The following is a 25,754-nucleotide window of genomic DNA, read 5'->3' on the forward strand; positions in this document are numbered from 1 at the left end:
TATGTACTGCTCTAAGTAGCTGCTGAAATGGTGGGGTTCTTTCACCTACCCACTCTCTAAGAATAGCCTGTTTAGCTAACATGAGGACTGTAATTATAAAAGTGCTGTATTTATGTGTCTGGTCTCTAGGCGTCAGAAAAATCACATACTGTGCTGAGAGGGATAGATTTTGTTTGGTTAATTTGCCCAGCCAAAACAAAATCTTCTGCCAAAACTTCTGCACCTTTGGGCACCCCCACATCAGATGGATCCAATCAGGGGAATCCCAGCTACATTTACTGCATAAATCACGTGCCCCCCCCGAACCCATTTTGCACACATGCCAGGGGTAATATAAGCTTGGTGCAGGAACTTTTGGTGCGATTCTCTCAGTTTTGCAGAAATAGTACCCTGAATTGCCCTCTCAAAGCTCAAAGTAATCAGCGTAGTGTCCACCTCTAGGTCTTTAAAATGAGACCATTTTGATACGATCCCATGCAAAGTGGAGTCCTCAAAATGGTTATGCAATAGATTGTATGTGTGTGAGAGTCTGTAAGGTCCCAACTTTGCCAAGGCACAAAGTCTCTCTATATTGGAAGGTTCCTTAGACAACAATCCCCCTGAAATTAGTGTAGAGATGTAATGTCTGCATTGGAAGTACGCAAACCTGTGAGTGCTCGGGAGGTCATAACTCACCCGCAAGTCTTGAAAGGGTATTATGTCAAGGGTCAAGGGATGCAGTAGTTGATAAAGTCTGGTGAGTTTTGATTCTTGCCATGTCTGAAATGCCTGTGTAGTGTATCCAGGAAGGAAGTTGAGGTTACCCTGTATTGGAAGATATTTACTAGTAGATTTCTGCAATCCCCAGAGTCTGCAAATCTTGGCCCAGGCTCTCAAAGGGTCCCTAAACAAGACATGGTTTTGTACAAACATGGGTAACAATTTAATATCCGCATGAGGCAAAAAAGCCAAGTGTAGCGGTTTAATGACGTTAGACTCTAGATCAGGGACAGTGTAGAAATCATTCCCTACCAGCCAATCCAGTATAAATCTAGAAAGAGCTGCCCAATTATACCACATGATATTGGGAAGACGGAGCCCATCTACCGGCATTGACAGAGGAGTCTTACCTATCCTGTGTTTCTTACCCTGCCAAATAAAATTGCCAATGGAAGTCTGCAAGGAGGCGATGTCTTGTTGGGTGAGAAGAAGGGGCAACATTTGCAAGGGATAAAGAAGCTTAGGCAGAGCGACCATCTTAAAAAGATGCACCCTTCCCGAAAGAGAAAGGGGGAGCTTCACCCAACTCAGCAACATGTGTTTAATATCACTTATAATCCCACTGAGATTAAGAGAATATAATTTATGAGGATTAACATGTATACGAATGCCCAAATATTTAAAGCAGCCTTCAGTGATTGTGAGACCAGTATCTGCTAGATTTGTGTTACAAGAGTTCTGTAACCATGTGACTTCAGATTTGTCGATATTAATCTTGTATCCTGAAAACTTGCCAAAATTCTCAATAATATGAGCTGGTAACTTTTTAATGTAGAATAGGGTAGGGAATTTTTTTATATTGGGGGGCTTTGTTATTTTATTAGGGGGCTTAGATTATTTTATTAGGGGGCTTATTTTTTGTAATTTAGCTTTTTTTATTTTTTGTACTTTGAATTTAATTGTAGATATTTGTAGCTAATTTATTTAATTAATTTAATGATAGTGTAGTGTTAGGTTTAATTGTAACTTAGGTTAGGATTTATTTTACAGGTAATTTTGTATTTCTTTTAGCTAGGTAGTTATTAAATAGTTAATAACTATTTAATAACTATTCTAACTAGCTAAAATAAATACAAAGTTACCTGTAAAATAAATATAAATCCTAAAATAGCTACAATGTAATTATTAATTACATTGTAGCTATCTTAGGGTTTATTTTACAGGTAAGTATTTAGTTTTAAATAGGAATAATTTATTAAAGTATAGTGTAGTGTTAGGTGCAATTGTAACTTAGGTAAGTTTTTATTTTACAGGTTAACTTATTATTTATATTGTAGCTATATTAGGGTTTATTTTAAAGGTAAGTATTTATTTTTAAATAGGATTCATTTAGTTAATAATAGTTATAATATTTAGATGTATTTAAAAAATATTTAAGTTAAGGGGGTGTTAGGGTTAGTGTTAGACTTAGGTTTAGGGGTTAATAATTTTATTACAGTGGCGGCGGTGTAGGGGGGGCAGGATAGGGGTTAATAAATGTATTATAGGTGGTGACGGTGTAGGGGGGGCATATTAGGGGTTAATAAGTTTATTATAGTTTATTATAGGTTGCGGCGGGGTCCGAGAGCAGCGGTTTAGGGGTTAAACTATTTATTTAGTTGCGGCGGGGTCCGGGATCCTCAGGATAGGGGTTAATAACTTTATTATAGAGGGCGGCGGTATGGGGGGGGGCAGGATAGGGGTTACTAAGTATAATGTAAGTGGCGGCGGTGTCCGGGAGCCGCGGTTTAGGGGTTAATACATTTTTAAAAGTTTCGGCGGGGTCTAGGAGCGGCAGTTTAGGGGTTATTAACTTTATTTTGTTGCGGGGGGCTCCGGGGGTGCCGGTATAGGGGGTAGAACAGTGTAGTTAGTGTGGGTACTTAGTGACAGCTTGTCAATAAAGCTGTCAAAAAGCCGAAGAGCAGCGAGATCGGATGAGTGATAACTATCACAGTCCGCTGCTCATTGCCCCGTACTTGGTGCGCGGCTTTTTGACAGCTTTTTTGATAACTTAGGCAAATTTTTCAGGTCCGTGGCGGCGATGGTAGGCAAGCTTAGGCGGGCGTATTTGGCCAGCGAAGGCAGGTAAAGTAGACGGCTTGATAACTAGGCCCCATAGAGACATAGATTGTATCCAAGGAGAACACTTGTCAAATATAAAGCTTGAGAACAGGAGCAATTATTCTATATGTGCTATGAGATTATCTATACATTTCTTGTTGTACATCTATGTTTTAAACTTGAAAGAAAATAGAATTTTTTTTGTAATTTAATTCCAATTTTATTAATCACTCAGTAAACATGTGATGGCATGAGTTGAGGGTGTTTGTTTGGCCAGGGAGGGAAATCAAGAGATCAAGGAGATAAAGCAGGACATATTTAGGGATATTTCACATTGGACAAATATATCAGAGAGAGGGGTAGCTTTAGTTGTTCTTTCAGCTAAAAAACTCTTCCTCCTTCCTTAGTTCTTCCTCCCGCCGTCTCTGTATTTCTAGATCTCTATTAATCCAGAATTCCAGGAGTTTCCATGTTTTTTTTTCTGTGCCATCTAAAAGGTTAATAATAATTGTAGCTATATTATGGTTTATTTGTAGGTTTATATACAGTACTTTACTGTCTGATCAGCATTACTGTTATATTAATATAGAAGTAGGTAACAAAGTCTATAATATTAATGATAATGAATTGCCTACCTAGTGTTAGGTGCTTATCAAGTATTTTTCATTGTGTGTATAGTGAGACGTTTCCATTACTGTTAATTAATAAAGGGCATCCCTAGCGATGTATTCTGTACTGTGTTGAAGGTTCTTTTCTTTGCACCTATGTGTTCTATATAATTGATTTTTTATTCTATTTTAACCTTTTCATTTTTTTTTTATGTATTTATATCACTTGTCCTACGGACCATAAAAAATCCCTGTAGATTATATTTTGTATTGCAACAAAGTAACCTTTTCTATCTTATCCATTTCCTTATCTAATTATTTTCCCTTTTATTCATTTTTTTCTATTCTATACCATTCTCTATATCTTTTTATAGAATGCTCTTCTTATCGTTTCCTTTTTAATTATGTTTCTTAATTTCTATTGTCTTTTTCCTGTGTGGGTTATCAGGGGTGGGGTTATTTTCACCTGTGTGGGCCTAGCAAGCCTATAAATTTAGCATAGTAACTCTTTAGAGCCTGATCTGAGTAGGTCTGCTGTATTGATGATCTGTTAAACTAAGAGTGTCTGTTTAAGCATAGTAGTTAGCTAACCAAGTTATTTTTTAAATTGTTTGCTTTGTAAGGGTTGCATTTAAAAAAAAAAGAAAAATAACTTTTTATTTCTATCATTCCATTTTTTTTTCTTTTTTTCCCTGTGTGGGTAATTAGGGTTGGGTTATTTTCACCTGTGTGGGCCTATCGAACCTATAAATTTAGCACAGTAACTCTTTGGAGCCTGCTCTGAGTAGGTCTGCTGTATTGATTAAGTAAGAGTGTCTGTTTAAGTATAGCAGTTACCTAACCAACACCTAGATTTAGAGTTCTGCGTTAGCCTTAAAAAGCAGCGTTAAGGGGTCCTAACGCTGCTTTTTAATGCCCACTGGTATTATGAGTTTGGCAGGTACAGGTGTACCGCTCACTTTTCTTCCGCAACTTTTGGCTACCAAAAATCCCCTTACGTCAATTGCGTACCCTATCTTTTCTATGGGATTTGCCTAATGCCGGTATTACGAGTCTTGGAAGAAGTGAGCGGTACAGCCTCTACCTCCAAGACTCCTACCGCATAAAAAAGTCAGTAGTGAAGAGTTTTATGGGCTAACGCCGGAACATAAAGTTCTTAACTACAGTGCTACAAAGTACACTAACACCCATAAACTACCTATGAACCCCTAAACCGAGGCCCCCCCACATCGCAAACCCTATAATAAAATTATTTAACCCCTAATCTGCCGACCGGACACCGCCGCCACCTACATTATAGCTATGAACCCCTAATCTGCTACCCTTAACATTGCCGACACCTATATTAAATTTATTAACAAATAAAGTTATTAACAATAAAGTTATTAACCCCTAAACCTAAGTCTAACCCTAACCCTAACACCCCCCTAAGTTAAATATAATTTAAATAAAACAAAATAAATTTACTATAATTAAATAAATTATTCTTATTTAAAACTAAATATTTACTTATAAAATAAACCCTAATATAGCTACAATATAACTAATAGTTACATTGTATCTATTTTAGGATTTATATTTATTTTACAGGCAACTTTGTATTTATTTTAACTAGGTGCAATAGCTATTAAATAGTTAATAATTATTTAATAGCTACCTAGTTAAAATAATTACAAAATTAAATGTAAAATAAATCCTAACCTAAGTTACAAATACACCTAACACTACACTATCAATAAATTAATTAAATAAATTACCTACAATGATCTAAAATAAAATACAATTAAATAAACTAAAATATATTACAAAAAACAAACAAACACTAAATTACAAAAACTAAAAAAAGATTACAAAAATTTTAAGCTATTTACACATAATCTAAGCCCCCCAATAAAATAAAAAAGCCCCCCAAAATAATAAAATTCCCTACCCTATGCTAAATTACAAAAGTAATCAGCTCTTTTACCAGCCCTTAAAACGGCTTTTTCAGGGCATTGCCCCAAAGTAATCAGCTCTTTTACCTGTAAAAAAAAATACAAGACCCCCCCAACATTACAACCCACCACCCACACACCCCTACTCTAAAACCCACCTGATACCCCCTTAAAAAAACCTAACACTACCCCATTGAAGATCATCCTACCTTGAGCCGTCTTCAGCCAGCCGGGCACCGATGGGATAGAAGAGGACATCTGGACCGGCACAAGTCTTCATCCGATTGGGGCAGAAGAGGTCCTCCATCCAGCAGAAATCTTCATCCAGGTGGAATCTTCTATCTTCATCCATCCGGAGCAGAGCGGGTCCATCTTCAAGACATCCAACATGGAGCATCCTCTTCTGATGATGGCTAACACTGAATGAAGGTTCCTTTAAATTACGTCATCCAAGATGGCGTCCCTCGAATTCCGATTGGCTGATATGATTCTATCAGCCATTTGGAATTAAGGTAGGAAAAATCTAATTGGTTGATTTGATCAGCCAATCGGATTGAACTTCAATCCGATTGGCTGATTGGATCAGCCAATAGAATTGACCTTGTATTCTATTGGCTGATCCAATCAGCCAATCGGATTGAACTTCAATCTGATTGGCTGATTAAATCAACCTATTGGATTTTTCCTACCTTAATTCTGATTGGCTGATAAAATCCTATCAGCCAATCGGAATTCGAGGGACGCCGGATGGATGAAGATAGAAGATGCCGCCTGGATGAAGACCTGCTGGATGGAGGACCTCTTTTACCCCGATCGGATGAAGACTTGCGCCGGTCCGGATGTCCTCTTCTGTCCCATCGGTGCCCGGCTGGCTGAAGACGGCTCAAGGTAGGATGATCTTCAATGGGGTAGTGTTAGGTTTTTTATGGGGGGATCGGGTGGGTTTTAGAGTAGGGGTGTGTGGGTGGTGGGTTGTAATGTTGGGGGGGGGTCTTGTATTTTTTTTTACAGGTAAAAGAGCTGATTACTTTGGGGCAATGCCCCACAAAAAGCTGATTACTTTTGTAATTTAGTATAGGGTAGGGAATTTAATTATTTTGGGGGGCTTTTTATTTTATTAGGGAGCTTAGATTAGGTGTAATTAGCTTAAAATTCTTGTAATATTTTTTATATTTTTTGTAATTTAATGTTTGTTTTTTTGTAATATAGTTTAGTTTATTTAATTGTATTTTAGTTTAGATCATTGTAGGTAATTAATTTAATTAATTTATTGATAGTGTAGTGTTAGGTGTATTTGTAACTTAGGTTAGGATTTATTTTACAGGTAATTTTGTAATTATTTTAACTAGGTAGCTATTAAATACTTATTAACTATTTAATAGCTATTGTACCTAGTTAAAATAAATACAAAGTTGCCTGTAAAATAAATATAAATCCTAAAATAGCTACAATGTAACTATTAGTTATATTGTAGCTATATTAGGGTTTATTTTATAGGTAAGTATTTAGTTTTAAATAGGAATAATTTATTTAATTGTAGTAATTTTATTTAGATTTATTTAAATTATATTTAATTTAGGGGGGTGTTAGGGTTAGAGTTAGACTTAGGTTTAGGGGTTAGTAACTTTATTATAGTAGCGGCGACATTGGGGGTGGCAGATTAGGTGTTAATAATTGTAGGTAGGTGGCGGCGATGTTAGGGAGGGCAGATTAGGGGTTATTACAATGTAGTATAGTGTTTGCGAGGCGGGAGTGTAGCGGTTTAGAGGTTAATACATTTATTATAGTGGCGGCGATGTCCGGTCGGCAGATTAGGGGTTAATAAGTGTAGGTAGGTGTCGGCGACGTTGGGGGGGCAGATTAGGGGTTAATAAATATAGGTGTCGGCGATGTTAGGGACAGCAGATTAGGGGTTCATAGCTATAATGTAGGTGGCGGCGGTGTCCGGAGAGGCAGATTAGGGGTTAATAGTATAATGTAGGTGTCAGCGATAGCAGGGGTGGCAGATTAAGGGTTAATAAGTGTAAGGTTAGGGGTGTTTAGACTCGGGGTTCATGTTAGGGTGTTAGGTGTAGGTGTTTCCCCATAGGAAACAATGGGTCTGCGTTAGGAGCTGAACGTTGCTTTTTTGCAGGTGTTAGGTTTTTTCAGCCAGCTCAGCCCCATTGTATCCTATAGGGAAATCGTGCACAAGTATGTTTTTACAGCTTACCACTACCGTAAGCAGCGCTGGTATTGAGAGTAGAAGTGGAGCTAAATTTGGGTCAACGCTCACTTTTCTGAGGCTTAAGCAGACATTCAGAAAAGTCGTAATACCAGCGTTGGTTTAAGGGAGTGCTGGAAAAAAAGGCTTGTTAGCTCCGCAAGTCTTTACTGATAAACTCTAAATCTAGGTGCAAGGTAGTTAGGCAAACAAGGATTTTGAGTAACCAAGGGGAAATAAAATTATTTCATATTTTTAAGTTAAACCTTTTAGGAAGAATGTGTGAGAATATCATTCAGTGTACAGCTTGCCATATGTTTGTATCACTGGAGCAGCCACTTCAGGGATTATATGTTTGTGGCAAGTGTGAGCATATGGTCTCTTTAGAAACTCGTATTGGAGCTCTGGAAGAATGAATTGCAACACTGCATGAAATTCAGACACTTGAAAGTTAAATGGATAGGACTGAGCTGGTTGTTAATGGTTCTAGCAGGGGGAATGGGGAGGATTCAGATGAGGAGACTCCAGGATCTAGCTGGGTCACAGTTAGAGGGTGAGGTAAAGGTAAGCGGAAGAGACAGGCCAGTTCTAAGCTGGTACACCCCAACAGATTTGCAAGATTAAGTGAAGACGTTGGGGATATCAGTGCATGCAGTGTCAGGGAGGGCTGTGTTGGCTAGAATAGTGAACAGTTCTTTAGTCGTGGAAGAGGAGCATACTATGGTGGGCAGTCCTTCAGACATGGTAGAGGGGCATACTATAGTTAACAGTTCTTCAGTCATGGAAGAGGGGCATACAAGTCAGGGCCTGAGGCAGATGTTGGTGGTAGGAGACTATTATTAGGAAAGTTGATAGGGTAATTTGTCATCCAGACCCTTTAAATAGAACAGTTTGCTGTCTTCCAGGGGATCGTGTTAGGCAAAATGTGGAGCGCATTGCTAGATTGTTAGAGGGAAGTGGGTCTGATCCTGCAGTCATGGTGCATATTGGTACTAATAAAGGAATCAGCAGGAGATGGAGAGTTCTAAAAATGACTTCAGGGAGTTAGGTAGCAAGCTTAAAGCAAGGACCTCCAAATTAATATTTTCTGAGATATTACCAGTGCTGTGTGCTAACTCAGTAAGGCAGAAGGAGCTAAGGTCTGTTAATTCATGGTTAAAGACATGGTGTAAAAATGAGGGGTTTGACTTTTTAGAGCACTGGGCTGACTTTTCACTTGGGTACAATTTGTACAGTAAAGATGGATTACCCCTGAATGACATGGGTGCAGGTGTGTTGGGGAAAAGGATGGTAGCACATTTAGAGAATCTTTTAAACTAAGCAAAGGGGGGAGGGTCAGTTAGAATGCAATAGAACAGAGAGATCAGTCTGTGAATATGTCACTCCCTTAATATCTCAAGGAAGGATGACTTTAGAAATGTCACATTAGAAAGTATAGAGGAAAGCACACCAAGTAGCAGTAGAAAGCATATGAAAATTAAATGTATGACAACAAATGCAAGAAGCATGACAGGTAAAATGGGGGAGCTGGAACTCTTAGTTGCAGAAGAGGACTATGATGTTATCAGTATAACTGAAACTTGGTGGGATGATTCACATGGCTGGGCAGTTAACTTAGAGGGGTATACTTTATTTAGGAGGGACAGGAATAATAAAAGGGGTGGAGGAATCTGCATGTATATTAAACCTAACCTTAAACCTACAATAAGGGAAGATATTTATGATACAAGTGACAATGTAGAGACCCTGTGGGTTGAAATATTTTTTTTTTTATTTTTTTTTTTTTACTAGGAACATGCTACAAGCCCCACAACATTAGTGACCAGGAGGAAACTCAACTACTAATCCAAATAGGTAAGGCTGCTAATAACAGTACTGTAATTATGGGATATTTTAACTACCCTGATATATACTGGACCAATGAAACTAGTAATTCAACTAAGGGGATAGATTTTTAAATGTTCTCAGTGATAAGTTCTGTTCACAATTAATAGAGTAGCCAAATAGAAGTAAAGCTATATTGGATTCAGTGCTATCAAACAATACAAATATAATATCATAAACATAGAAGTCAAAGAACATTTGGGTAACAGTGATCATAACATGGTCACATTTGAAATTTCTTTTCATATGCAGTGTCTTAAAGGTTTAACTAAGACTTTTAATTTTGAGAAAGCAAAATTCAACAGTTTAAGGAAATCATTAAATAATATAAATTGGGACAATGTATTCTCTAATAAAAATACAGAGGATAAATGGATAATATTTAAAACTTTGTTAAATAAATATACATATCAACAAATACCATATGTTTATAAAAATCAAAATAAAAAAATCAAAGCCAATGTGGCTAAATAAAAATGTGTTAAGAGAAATTAGGAAAAAATTGTAGGGCATTTAAATTATTCAAAGAAAATAGTACAGACTCAATATTCCATATTTTTAAGGAATGTAACAAAGCATGAAAAAAAGCAATCAAATTAGCCAAAATTGAAAATTAAAAATGAATTTCAAAGTCTAACCCTAAAAGGTTCTTTAAGTACATAAATAGCAAAATATCTAAGAAGGACAATATAGGTACATTAAAATGCGTTGAGGGTAGCAAGATAAATAATGACAGGGAGAAGGCTGAGGTACTAAACCAGTTTTTTTCATCAGTATACACTACAGAGGAACCATTGGATGATACTTTGGAACAAAATAGAACATGCAAGTCCATACCATTAACTGGGTTATGTTTAAAGGATATCAGGAAAAAACTGGATAATATTAAGGTAAATAAAACTCCAGGCCCAGATGGAATACTCCCAAGGGTGTTAAGGGAATTTAGCACTGTTATAGACAAACCACTACTCTTAATTTTTCAAGACTTATTATCCTCAGTCATGGTACCCCAGGATTGGTGTAAAGCTGATGTGGTGCCACTCTTCAAAAATGGAAGCAAGGATGATCCAGTAAGCTATAAACCAGTTAGTCTGACATCAATAGTGGGGAAGATATTTAAAGGGATTATAAGGGATTATATTGATGAGCATATTCGTGTAAAGTTAGATGAGTTCTAATCAGCATGGTTTTAGGAGAAATAGATCATGTCAAACTAATCTAATTAGATTCTACGAGGAAGGAAGTAAAAATGTAGATAATAGGGAATCAGCTGATATACTTAGATTTTGCAAAGGCATTTGATACAGTGCCACATGAGAGATTAATGCACAAAATTAAGGGACTGGGAATAGCTGAAAATGTTAGCTCATGGATAAATAACTGGATAAAAGATAGGGAGCAATGAGTAGTAGTAAATGGATCATACTCAGATTGGACAAAGGTAATCAGTGGAGTCCCCCAGGGATCAGTACTGGGCCCTGTTCTTTTTAATGTTTTTTATAAATTACTTGGAGCAAGGATTAAATAGCTACATCTCTATTTTTGCAGATGATACTAAGTTAAGTAAGGCATAAGGTCAGAGCAGGATGAACTTTCATTACAAAGGGATCTGCAAAAATTAGAAGTATGGGCAAGTAAATGGAAAATGACATTTAATATGGGAAAATTCAAGGTTCTACATTTTGGAAGCAAAAATAAGCAGGCAACGTGTTTTTTTAATTGGGACAAGACTTAGCCAAACAGAGGAGGAAAGGTATTTGGGAGTAGTAATAGATAACAAGCTAAAGATGGGTGCATAATGCAGGGCAGTGGCTTCAAAGGCTAATAAGATACTAGCATGTTTTAAAAGAGGCATTGATTCAAGGGAGGAAAACATAATTATGTCACTATGTAAAGCCCTGGTAAGACCTCACCTTGAATGTTTGGTAGGTTTAGACTGTCTAGCTGGTGGGGAATCTAGCACACCTGAAGTAAACTTTATCCCAAAGTTTAAAGAGTTATAGTTAGTTGTAGTAGGTGGCGCAAAACAAGTTGCTATTCCCAATGTGTCTTACTGTAAATATGTGTGATAATATGTGGGCTCAATATATGTTAATGTTTTGATGAGTCCTAATTTTATATTCTCTTTTGGAAAAAATGGATGTCGAAACTATTTAAGAAATAAATATGATCCTTTATTTGATTATGGTAAATTTACCCAATAGTAGTGATGCTAAAAGTACAGTTAAACAAAAATTATTACAATTCCTTCAAAGTTTAAAAAATGACACCGGTGTCTCTATGTATAAAAATTTACATAATATATAAAAAATAAATTAAATTAAAATAATAACGTTGAAATCTTATAATTTATACAGTTTTGGGTTTATCACAAGTTGTAATTTCTAACAGAATGTTTGTAGATACAATTTTATAGTGGATAAAACAATAGTTGCTGTATAGTTCATATAGGATACTTTGTTTCAAGTTCAGCTATGCAATTGAGATCTTATCTTAGGCAACTATATATCAAATGTAGAGGTATGTTGGTGCGATTTTTATCACACTATAATATAAGTATACAAATTAGTACCTTGAAGTGTATCTGTTTGATATCACTTTTGTGAGATAATTGCGGTTAAATAAACGCCGCTATGCCAGTGTTTTGATTAAGTTTCAAGATCAAGCTGGTGGCAGTTCTATATGAGCTGCTGGCGGTTAAATAAATGCCGCTTTGGTTTCCTCTTATTAGGTGGGCTTATCTGTTTGCTGCGAGAAAATTCACTTTTATATAAGTGTTTGGGTAGTTGTCGTGGCCGATCAGTTACCTTATCCTTTGTCGGTCAGTGACCGATCGCGCTCTTAAGGGTTTCCTGGTGGGATCTTCATTGCGGTTAAGTGCTAACCGTTTGCTGATGTTTTTTAAGTATCTCTGGTTTTTCTATTCTGTGGCTTGTCTGTCGGTCAGTGACCAATCACAATGCTATGGTTGTTGGATAACCTCCTGATGTGGAATTTTTGCGTGCCTTTCTGGTCTGTTGTTCCCAGGTTTCTTAGATGTCGGTCAGTGACCGATCTGGGTGCTGAAATGTGGTTGTTGGGATAAGTAGAAAGTTTGTAGGATAAGTAGAAAAAGGATTTCTAGTTATCAATGTGATCTTTGCGGTTAAATATATGCCGCTCAGTGGGAACTTGAATATTTCAACTGGGTATAGCTGGTATTCACTTTGTCTTCTCAAATCCTGTGCAGATGTGCTCTGGTATCAACATGTTTCGGCTGGACAGCCTTTTTCAAGATGGACCTCACCTTGAGTATGGAGTGCAGTTCTGGGGATCTATTGGAAAAAAAGATATTGCAGAACTAGAAAAAGTTCAGAGAAGGGCTACAAAGCTAATAAGGGGATTGGAGAATTTAACCTATGAGGAGAGGCTAGCCAAACTGGATCTGTTTTCTTTAGAAAAAAGGCACTTAAGAGGTGACATGATTACTTTATATAAATATATTCAAGGCCCATACACAGAGATGGCAGAAGCTCTGGCAGAACTCATTACCAAAGGAGGTAGTGAATGACAATACATGCTGAGAGAAGTGCACTTACAGGAACTAACAACTGGATCATTACCATTGTTAGCCTGTTCTATGGCGATTTACCACCTGGGTGCAGCTTTTTAACCCAGTAATGCTTTTCACGGAGTATAACTTTCCTGTAGTATATCAGTCTGATCCCGCCTATTACGGTCAGTCCAGCGCCGAAATACCAGTCAATTCCACTCTGAGCAAGGAACACAGAAACCCCAGATGATTGTTTCGGCCTTCATTGGGCCTCGTCAGTGAGGTGTAGCCATATTCCTCTAAGCACACTGAGCAAGGAGTCCACATCTGGTTGCCCCTTTTTCCCATAGGGAAACTAAATACATACAGAGAGAAGTGCACTCACAGGAACGAACAACTGGCTCATTACCATTGTTAGCCTGTTCTATGGCGATTTATCACCTGGGTGAAGCTTTTTAGCCCAGTAATGCTTTTCACAGAGTATAACTTTCCTGTAGTATATCAGTCTGAACCCATCTATTACAGTCAGTCCAGCACCGTAATACCAGGCAATTCCATTCTGAACAAGGAACACAGCAACCCCAGATGATCGTTTCAGCCTTCATTGGGCCTCGTCAGTGAGGTGTAGCCATATTCCTCTAAGCACACTGAGCAAGGAGTCCACATCTGGTTGCCCCTTTTTTTCCATAGGGAGACTAAATACATACAGAGAGAAGTGCACTCACAGGAACGAACAACTAACTCATTACCATTGTTAGCTTGTTCTATGGCGATTTACCACATGGGTGCAGCTTTTTAGCCCAGCAATGCTTTTCACAGAGTATAACTTTCTTGTAGTATATCACTCTGATCCCGCCTATTACGGTCACACCAGCACTGAAATACCAGGCAATTCCACTCTGAACAAGGAACACAGCAACCCCAGATGATCATTTTGGCCTTCATTGGGCCTCGTCAGTGAGGTGTAGACATATTCCTCTAAGCACACTGAGCAAGGAGTCCACATATGAGTGCCCCTTTTTCCCATAGGGAGACTAAATACATACAGAGAGAAGTGCACTCACATGAACGAACAACTGGCTCATTACCATTGTTAGCCTGTTCTATGGCGATTTACCACCTGGATGCAGCTTTTTAACCCAATAATGCTTTTCACAGAGTATAACTTTCCTGTAGTATATCAGTCTGATCCCGCCTATTACGGTCAGTCCAGCGTCAAAATACCAGGCAATTCCACTCTGAACAAGGAACACAGCAACCCCAGACGATCGTTTCGGCTTTCATTGGGCCTCGTCATTGAGGTGTAGCCATATTCCTCTAAGAACACTGAGCAAGGAGTCCACATCTGGTTGCCCCTTTTTCCCATAGGGAGACTAAATACATACAGAGAGAAGTGCACTCACAGGAAAAACTTGCTCATTTCCATTGTTAGCCTGTCCTATGGCGATTTACCACGTGGGTGCAGCTTTTTAACCCAGTAATGCTTTTCACAGAGTATAACTTTCCTGTAGTATATCAGTCTGATCCCGCCTATTACGGTCAGTCAAGCGCCAAAATACCAGGCAATTCAACTCTGAACAAGGAACACAGCAACCCCAGACGATCGTTTCGGCCTTCATTGGGCCTCGTCAGTGAGGTGTAGCCATATTCCTCTAAGCACACTGAGCAAGGAGTCCACATCTGATTGCCCCTTTTTCGCATAGAGAGACTAAATACATACAGAGAGAAGTGCACTCACAGGAAGAACTGGCTCATTACCATTGTTAGCCTGTCCTATGGCGATTTACCACCTGGGTGCAGCTTTTTAACCCAGTAATGCTTTTCACAGAGTATAACTTTCCTGTAGTATATCAGTCTGATCCCGCCTATTACGTTTAGTCCAGTGCCGAAATACCAGGCAATTCAACTCTGAACAAGGAACACAGCAACCCCAGACGATCATTTTGGCCTTCATTAGTGAATAGTTTGGATACATTTCTGTATATAAACAAAATTCATGGATATGATTGCTAGTATTAAATGGATCACCTTTTAGTGGGGTTATTTAAGCTTAACTGGAGCTTTTTGTAAGTATTTTAGATTTGTATAGGTTGAACTCGATGGACTTTGGTCTTTTTTCAACCTTATCTACTATGTTATGTTACTATGTATGTTTTCTTACCTTCCACTAAGTTTTCATCTTTGATCTTTTGTTCCTTTACATCCTTCACTTTCTCTTTCGCCTTCTCTTGTTTAATTGCCTCTTTCTGCTCCACCTCTTTCTCCTCCCTCTTCATCTCCCTCTTCTTAATCCTCTTTCTCTCCTGCTTTTTCTCCTCCTTTCTCCTCTTCTCCTTTTTAATAGAAGCTTCAAATGAAATATAAAAATAAATTGCATATACTTGTATAACACCCTGTTAAATATTATATATATATATATATACATATATATATATATATATATATACACATACGGCTAGATTACGAGTCTTGCGTTACCCTTAAAAAGCAGCGTTGAGAGGTCCCAACGCTGCTTTTTAATGCCCGCTGGTATTACGAGTCCTGCAGGTTCAGGTGTAAAACTCACTTTTTTGGCCAGACTCGAAAATACAGCAAATCCACTTACGTCAATTGCGTATCCTCTTTTTTCAATGGGACTTGCATAGCGCCGGCATTACGAGTCTTCCAAAAAGTGAGAGGTACAGCCTCTCCTGTCAAGACTGATAACGCATTTTAAAGTCAGTAGTTAAGAGTTTTATGGGCTAACGCTGTAGCATAAAACTCTTAACTAAAGTTCTAAAAAGTACACTAACACCCATAAACTACCTATTAACCCCTAAACCGAGCCCTCCCCCCCACATCGCAAACAGTAAAATAAAAATTTTAACCTCTAATCTGCCGAACCAGACATCGCCGCCACTATAAAAAACATATTAACCTCTAAACCGGCATACCCCCACATCGCAAACACTAGTTAAATTTTATTAACCCCTAATCTGCCGTCCCTAACATCAATGATACCTACCTACATTTATTAACCCCTAATCTGCCACCCCCAATGTTTCCGCAACTATATTAAAGTTATTAACCCCTAAAAATCTAAGTCTAACCTTAACACCCCCCTAACTTAAATATAATTTAAATAAATCTAAATAAAATAACTACAATTAACTAAATTATTCCTATTTAAAACTAAATACTTACCTATAAAATAAACCCTAAGCTAGCTACAATATAACTAATAGTTACATTGTAGCTAGTTTAGGATTTATTTTTATTTTACAGGCAACTTTGTATTTATTTTAACTAGGTAGAATAGTTATTAAATAGTTATTAACTATTTAATAGCTACCTAGTTAAAATAAAGACAAATTTACCTGTAAAATGAAACCTAACCTAAGTAACAATTACATCTAACACTACACTATAATTAAATTAATTACCTAAACTAACTACAATTAAATAAAATTAAATACAATTATCTAAAGTATGGAAAAATCTAAATTACAGAAAATAATAAAATAATTACAAGTTTTTTAAACTAATTACACCTAATCTAATCCTCCTAATAAAATAAAAAAGCCCCCCAAAATAATAAAAAGCCCTACCCTATACTAAATTACAAATAGCCCTTAAAAGGGCCTTTTGCGGGGCATTGCCCCAAAGTAATCAGCTCTTTTACCTGCAAAACAAAGTACAATACCCCCCAACATTATAACCCACCACCCACACACCCAACCCTACTCTAAAACCCACCCAATACCCCCTTAATAAAACCTAACACTAACCCCTTCCAACCGGGCTGAAGTCCTCAACGAAGCCGGGCGAAGTGGTCCTCCAGACGGGCAGAAGTCTTCATCCAGGCGGCATCTATCTTCATCCATCCGGCACGGAGTGGCTCCATCAAGACATCTGACTCGGAGCATCCTCTTCTAATGAAGTCCAACTGAAGAATGAAGTTTCCTTTAAATGACGTCATCCAAAATGGCATCCCTTCTATCAGCCAATTGGAATTAAGGTAGAATAAATCCTATTGGCTGATCCAATCAGCCAAAAGGATTGATCTTCAAGGATTTTTTCTACCTTAATTCCGATTGGCTGATAGAATTCTTTCAGCCAATCAGAGTTCAAGGGACGCCATCTTGGATGAAAAGTATAATCTATGGCAATGTTCTTTTATTTGATTATATTCTGACTATATAAAATTATTAGTAAATGTGTCATTTCCAGTCAATCAGAATTCAGTTGTTAAATGCATCTTGTTTTACCCAGAATCTGTAGCGCCAATATTTTATTTTACATTGACGAAAATTAACTAGGAAAGCTGTACTGAATAAATTAATTCCTAAAATAAATAATGTAATTTTAAAAATGTTAAATAATTTCATATCTATTTTGCACTGCTTATAATTATCAAAGCAATCATTAAATAAATATAAAGATAACAAAAAAAGAATGTGACACCACTACCTGGTAAAGGTTTTAAACCTTGTGTTTGTGTGTTAAAGGGACATTATACACTCATTTTTTCTTTGCATAAATGTTTTGTAGATGATCTATTTATATAGCTCATATAGTTTTTTTTTTTTTTTAAATGTATAGTTTTGCTTATTTTAAAATAACATTGCTCTGATTTTCAGACTCCTAACCAAGCCCCAAAGTTTTATGTGAATACCGTCAGCTACCTTCTCCAGCTTGCTCCTGTTTGTGTAAAGGGTCTTTTCATATGCAAAAGAAGGGGGAGGGGGGAGTGTCTTATTTCCCACTTGCAGTGGGCTTTCCAACTACCTTTTCAACAGAGCTAAACTAAGAACTTCTAAGTAAGTTTTTAAACAGTTTTATATTGGATTTTTATATCAGTATCTGTGCATCTTATTCTTTATAGTAGTGTCTATTACATGCAGTTATATAAAAATGAGTGTATACTGTCCCTTTAAGTTTGTGCCCGTTAGTCTTGTGAGTTTTGTGGATTGCTCAGATGTTTAATAAACAAATATAAATATCTAAAGAACATGGCTAAAATGTATAGATGGCTTTATTAGGGGAGCCAGCTCCCTGTAACTTACCAGATGTGCTTCCATAGTGCCCATCCTCCAATTATGACAATTATCAGGCAATTACGCCCACAATAGCAAAGACGTATACTGTAGAGAAACATAAAATAGCAAATTATTATTTACTCTACAGACTTCAGCAGGATAACAGGTTGGCAACACTGATTATATAAAATGTACAAGTGGGTCCTGCCCAGCAGTTGCTTCAGTATAACAAAGTGTTCAGTAAGATTAAATGTCTTAAGGTGAGATTATAAATAAAGGAAAATGGGGAAACGTTTAGCATTTCTGTTTAGAGTGTAGGACATTTTGAAGCTTTGAGTGTTTATTTAGTGACCTTATCTATTAAAATATTAAGTTCTGAAGGCTAAAAAAATAATAAAAATTGACTTACTTGAACGATCAAGACCAGCAAAAAATCCTGTAACAATGACAATAAAATATATGTTTGTTGTTCATAGTTTCAACTACTTTATTTAAGACTTATGAATTACAGTTTTTATGTTATATTGGTTGCTTAAGTGATGGGGTATTTGAATTGTATCCTTATCCTTACCCTTTGCAATTGAATTGTAGAGGGTTGCACAGTTGATTGGGCCCATGGTCAACCCTGTGTAGAAAGGAGAAATCATTTAATTATTTGTCTAGTTCTAACAATGAGACATCTAACAATTAATGAAAGTACCTAAATATTTAAGTAGAGTACACAGCAAGTGCAAAAGTCTAAGCTGCATTATCAAATGTTATAAAACTACATAATACAAATAGTAATCAGCTCTTTTACCTGTAAAATTAGCTCTTTTACCTGTAGTAATTAGCTCTTTTACCTGTAAACCCCCCCAACATTAAAACCCACCACCCACCTAAAAAAACTAACACTAACCCTTTGAAGATCACCCTACATTGAGAAGTCTTCACCCAACCAGGCTGAAGTTCTCAACGAATCCGGCAGAAGTGGTCCTCCAGATGGGCAGAAGTGGTCCTCCAGACGGGCAGAAGTCTTCATCCAGGCAGCATTTTCTATCTTCATCCATCCGGCGCGGAGCGGGTCCATCCTCTTCTTTCGACGGCGACTGAAGAATGAAGGTTTCTTTAAGTGACGTCATCCAAGATGGCGTCCCTTCAATTCCGATTGGCTGATAGAATTCTATCAGCCAATCAGAATTAAGGTAAGAAAAATCATATTGGCTGATGCAATCAGCCAATAGTATTGAAGTTCAATCCTATTGACTGATCCAATCAGCCAATAGGATTGAGCTTGCATTCTATTGGATGTTCCAATCAGCCAATAGAATGCAAGCTCAATCCTACCTTAATTCCGATTGGCTGATAAAATTCTATCAGCCAATTGGAATTGAAGGGACGCCATCTTGGATGACGTCACTTAAAGGAACCTTCATTCTTCAGTCGCCGTCGAAAGAAGAGGATGCTCCGCGTCGGATGTCTTGAAGATGGAGCCGCTCCGCGCCGTATGGATGAAGATAGAAGATGCCGCTTCGATGAAGACTTCTGCCCATCTGGAGGACCACTTCTGCCCGTCTGGAGGACCACTTCTGCCAGATTCGTTGAGGACTTCGGCCCGATTGGGTGAAGACTTCCCAAGGTAGGGTGATCTTCAAGGGGTTATTGTTAGGTTTTTTAAGGGGGGATTTGGTGGGTTTTAGAGTAGGGTTGGTTGTGTGGGTGGTGGGTTTTAACGTTGAGGGGGTTGTAATTTTTTTTTTACAGGTAAATGAGCTGATTACTTTGGGGCAGTGCCCAGCAAAAGGCCTTTTTAAGTGTACGGTAGGGCTTTTTTATTTTGTTTTTTTTTCTATTTTGTTAGGGGGATTTGATTAGGTGTAATTAGTTTTAAAATCTTGTAATTATTTTATTATTTTATGTAATTTAGTATTTTTTTGTTTGTACTTTAGATATTTTTTTTAATTGTATTTAATTGTATTTAGTTTAGGGAATTTATTTAATTATAGTGTAGTGCTAGGTGTAATTGAAACTTAGGTTAGGTTTTATTTTACAGTTATATTTGTTTTTATTTTAACTAGGAAGTTATTAAATAGTTAATAGCTATTTAACCTCTTAAGGACATATGACAGAATTTTTCCATCATAAAACAATTGAGCAAACTGAAAGCTGCATCCTTAAAGGGTTAATAACTATTCTACCTTCGTTAAAATAAATACAAAGTTGCCTGTAAAATAAATATAAACCCTAAGCTAGCTACAATGTAACTATTAGTTATATTGTAGCTATCTTAGGGTTTTAATTATATAGGTAAGTATTTAGTTTTAAATAGGAATAATTTATTTAATGATAACTATTTTTATTTAGATTTATTTAAAGTATATTTAAGTTAAAGGGTGTTAGGGTTAGGGTTATACTTAGGTTTAGGGGCTCCTTGAGTGGCGGTTTAGGGGTTAATACATTTATTAGAGTTGTGGTGTGCTCCAAGAGCGGCGGTATAGGGGTAAACAGTTTAGTATAGTGTGGATGTTTAGTCTCAGGGTACCAAGAAAGCTGTAAAAAAGCAGAAGAGCAGTGAGATTGATGACTGTTAGTTAACAACAGTCAGCTGCTCATCGCACCGTACTTGGTGCGTGGCTTTTTTACAGCTATTTTGATAATTTTGGAGAGCAAATTCAGGTCTGCGGCAGGGATTTTAGGTGATCTTAGGTGAGCGTATTGTTGCCCTCGAATGCAGGTAAGTTGACGGCTTGATAAATAGATGCCAATAACTCTATACACATTAATTACACAATAATTACACAATACAAAACAAATCTAATGATCTATAGTAAGAAGTTAAAGGGACACTAAACCCACATTTTTTCTTACATGATTCGGATAGAGGGGCCTAATTATCATGGTGCGAGTGGACATGATCCGATATTGCGGATCATGTCCGCTGCCCATCCATAACTGCCGACAGCATATGCTCTTGGCATTTATCATTGCACCAGCAGTTCTTGTGAAATGCTGGTGCAATACCGCCACCTGCAGATTTGTGGCCAATCGGCCGCTAGCAGTTGGTGTCAATCAACCTGATCGTATTCGATCGGGTTGATTTCTGGCGATGTCTGTCCGCCGTCTCAGAGTTATCAGGCTTGTCCGGAAACACGTGGCATCAAGCTCCATACCGAGCTTGCTAAATATGTCCCAGAAGATGTAATTTTAAGCAACTTTCTAATTTACTCCTATAATCAATTTTTGCTATCTTTATTTAAAAAGCAGGAATGTGATGCATAGGAGCCGGACCATTTTTGGTTGAGAACCTGGGTTATGTTTGCTTATTGGTGGGTAAATGTAAGCCTCCAATAAACTAGTGCTATCCATGGTGCTGAACCTAAAATGAGCTGACTACTAAGATTTACATTCCTGCTTTTAAAATAAAAATAGCAAGAGAACGAAGAAAAATCATTTTTTTTCACACTATTTCAAGACTTTATAAAAAGAACATTGCTTTTGTGCATTGACAAAACACACTAGTGCCATTTTTAGTTGTACTTAAAGGGATACTGAACTCAATTTTTTTTTCATGATTCAGATAGAGCATGCAATATAAAGCAACTTTCGAATTACTCCCATTATCAATTTTTCTTCGTTCTCTTGGAATCTTTAGTTGAAAAAGTAGGGATGTAAGTTTACAAGCTGGCCCATCTTTGGTTCAGCACCTGGGTAGCGCTTGCTGATTGAGGGCTAAATGCAGCCACCAATCAGCAAGCGCTATCCAAGGTGCAGAACCAAAAATGCATTCCTGCTTTTTCAAATAATAATACCAAAGAAAAAATTATAATAGGAGTAAATTAGAAAGTTGCTTAAAATTTAATTCTCTATCTGAATCATGAAAGAAAAATATTGATTTCAACCTCAATGCATTTACAAAGACTTGTTATACTTGCAGCAGAGTTTACATTCTATGGGAAATCGCTCCTTTTGGTATAAATTTTATATGAGATAGGTGTCTCGGCTAATTGAAACTGCAACCTAATCAAATTGGCTGAGCTTGCAGGGAAAGCAGATCTCATTAGTGTATCTCAATATTTACACAAAATCTTCCTTTTATTTTCTATCACTATATAGTCACAGAGAGACCATTATTTTGAAACAACATTGGAAAAATGTACATTTTATTATTTCTCTATTCCACCCCACCCTACTTAATTTTCTTCTTTACACAGCATTTCTATAACCAGGACTTAAGTATTAAATTTAGAGTATGTATGGGGATAGAATAGGTAAAATCAACTATTTCAAATAATAAATTAAAACAATTTAATACACTCCAGCAGGTAAAATGGATTATTGGGAACACTTGCTAGATTACGAATGGAGAATAAACAGTTACGTGCGAGTGGTACGTTGTTCATCGCGGTTGTTTGCAGTTGTGTTTTCCACTCCTATTACAAGTTGAAAGTAAACGTGATCGCTTGAGCGTAATCGCAGTTTATGCTAGACTAATTACTGTATCTTTAGAGCTCTGGTTAACTGTTTTCAAAAACTAAAAAGTAGTATAAAAAAAACATAAAAAATACATTAAAAAGTATAGTTACACTCATAATAACACCATCTAATTATTCAAAAAAATTGCGCCAAAAAGTTATAAGTGCTCAAGATATGAGGTCTTAGGTGTTTGAACGGTCTGTCATGGTAGGTTTTTATTTTCTGAAATGGTAGTTTTTTTTATTTTATGTAATGTTAGTTTTTTTATTTTTAAATAATGTTAGCTTTTTTTTTGGTAACTTAGGGGGTCTTCGGTTAGGGGTGTTAGGATTGTTAGCTCATTATGGGGGGTTAAAGGGACAGAAAAACACATTTTCTTTCATGATTTGGATAGAACATACAATTTTAAACAACTTTCTAATTTACTTCTATTATCAAATTTGCTTCATTATCTTGTTATCCGTTGCTGAAGGAACAGCAATGCACTACTGGCAGCTTCCTAAACACATCTAGTTAGCCAATCACAAGAGACAAATGTATGCAGACACCAATCAGAAGCTAGCTAGAATATGTGCATATTCTTTTTCAACAAGAGATACAAAGAAAACGAAGTACATTTGAAAATATACATTAATTTAAAAGTGTCTTAAAATTACATGCTCCTTCTAAATCATGCAAGTTTCATTTTGACTTTCCTATCCCTTTAAAGGTTAGTGGGTACTTTGTGATGGGTATTGTGGTGGTTTAGGGGTTAATAGTGTTGCTGAGAATTTGTAATGTAGGGGTGTGGCAGTTTGAGGGCTAATAGTGTAGCAGAGTAGTTTATGATGTGGGGGTGTGGCAGTTTAGGGGTTAATAGTGTAGAGGAGTAGTTTGCGATGTGGGGGTGTGGCGGTTTAGGCGTTAATAGTGTAGCAGAGTAATTTGGGATGTAGGTGTGTGGCAGTTTATGGATTAATAGTGCAGCGGAGTAATTTGCAATGTGGGTGCTGTTGGTTTAGGGGTTAATAGTGTAGCAGAGTAGTTTGCAATGTGGGGGTGTGACGGTTTAAAGATTAATAGTGTAGCAGAGTAGTTTGCAATGTGGTTGTGTGGTGGTTTAGGGGTTAATAGTGTAGGATGGTAGTTTGCAATGTGGGGTGTGACGGTTTAGCTTTTAATAGTGTAGCGGAGTAGTGGGTGTGTGGCAGTTTAGGAGTTAATAGTGTAGCAAAAGTGGCCACTTTGGAAGCTCTTTAATGGTGGCAGTGAAAAATCTGGTGTTATATTACTGCAGTAAATGATAACGTCAAAACCATAAACGATATTCAATAAAGGGAGTATAGCTGGGGTGGGTTGCAAGTCTATTGCAGCAAATTTAGTGTGCAAGTATAAGCATTGCTTCAGAATGGTGTAGTTTCTTATGCTACTAAAGTGTGATGGCCTGTGCCACATACCAGCTTTTATAACCAAGCATGGAGACAGTAGTAAGATAAATCGCTCTAAAGTGTAGATCAATGTGGGTCTCCTTGTTATATATAGGTAGAGCGATATTCTCAAAAGGAGAAACTTTTGTTGTCCGTCAATCTTTGTTTAAATAAAAGGCAATCACTCTTACCTTATCTCGTGGAAGTCTTTTAGGTCTACTAAGAGAATCCACTGATCTTCATAGGAGATGTCCCCAAAATATAATAGGCACAGTTGTGTAGAACTTCTCAGGCCTTACAGTAAAAGTAGGCATCAACGTTGTTAAGGGCCATTTGTTAAGGATGATTAAAATCATGAGCTCTACAGACCACTTTGGTGGTATATAGGATCAGGAAGTTCACCTTAGATAAGGACCACAATGCTAAGGGCTCGAACTCGTGATCAGCTCCAGGCTGCTGCAGCTTCGGCAGTCAGTAGGATATATAAAGCAAGCTTTGTCTCAATTGTCAAGGCTAACAATTTCCTTATGGCATAGGTGACTATTACTAATCTTTGTAAGATCTATAAATCAGCATGGAGTTACTGTAAAACAAAGCTGCACTCTGTGGCAGCTGACTTTGCTCCCCCTCCCACTCATTTTTACTAAAAAGGCTGCCCCATTCCCTAAAAATTCTAGGCTATTGCTGATAACCCCCAGCATGTTGAAAGAAAGGGCACTAAAGTCCTGGAAAATGTTAGAAAACCCACTATGTTAAAGCAATTAAAATTATAGGAACACATATCCCTCAAAATACTGTGGCCCATATTTATCAAGCTCCATACGGAGCTTGAAGGGCCGTGTTTCTGGCGAGTCTTCAGACTCACCAGAAACACAATTTATGAAACAGTGGTCTAAAGACCGCTGCTCCATAACCCTGTCCTCCTGCTCTGAGCAGGCGGTCAGGAATCGCCGGAAATCAACCAGATTGAGGTATGATCGGGTTGATTGACACCTCCCTGCTGCCGGCCTATTGGCCGCGAGTCAGCAGGGGGCGGTGTTGCACCAGCAGCTCTTGTGAGCTACTGGTGCAATGTTAGATGCAGAGAACCTATTGCTCTCCGCATTTAGCGAGGTCTTGCGGACCTGATCCATTGGATCAGGTCCGCAAGACCTTTAATAAATAGGGGCCTGTGTCTCAAGCAAATAATATTAACCCTTTCGAGTACTCAATAGGCATATGCATTAACTTTAGGTAAATGCAAAAAAATAACTATTTTCCTTATGCCTTAATTTCATCCAAAAACAATTAAAAAAAGGTCCTTATAATGAATGAACAGACATGCATCAACAAAAATCTGTTGAGTCATTCTTAGTTAAAGCATTTCATTGGAGGTAGAATAGGCTTTACATTAGCATATCTAATTACAAGGCAGCAAAATTCTTGTCTGGATTAGTTTATGTGTCAGCCAATAAATAAGTGAGCTGTCAGCGCAGGCACCCTGTGAGTCTTTCATACCCATTTGTTGTTACATTGGTAACAGGGTTTATCTTCTTAAGCTGCTACTCAGGTTGTCTTGGGTCTTGTCATTTATTTATCCACTGCCTGATACTCTTCTCACAGTAACAGAGCTCCCACCAACTGCTCCACACACTTCCTGGTTTCCTTCAACTGTTGTTCTCATTAGAACTTCTACTCAGAACAAGTCGTATGGATCACTGTATTTTTAATCTAATTTTGCAATAAATTGTGGACTTTTTAAACTTTTTTCCTTTTGCATGAATCATTGGAGCTAATTCTTTGTTTTTGGCTCATACAAACTAAGCATGTTATGTAGGCATAGGCACTGCACAGCATCTCACAACTTCAAAGGTATCACAAGTTAACTACCTGGATTTTCACAAAGGATGGATATAGTTTATAATGAAATTAGTTT

Source organism: Bombina bombina, chromosome 1, assembly GCF_027579735.1.
Source record: "Bombina bombina isolate aBomBom1 chromosome 1, aBomBom1.pri, whole genome shotgun sequence".
Classification (NCBI taxonomy): Eukaryota; Metazoa; Chordata; class Amphibia; order Anura; family Bombinatoridae; genus Bombina; species Bombina bombina.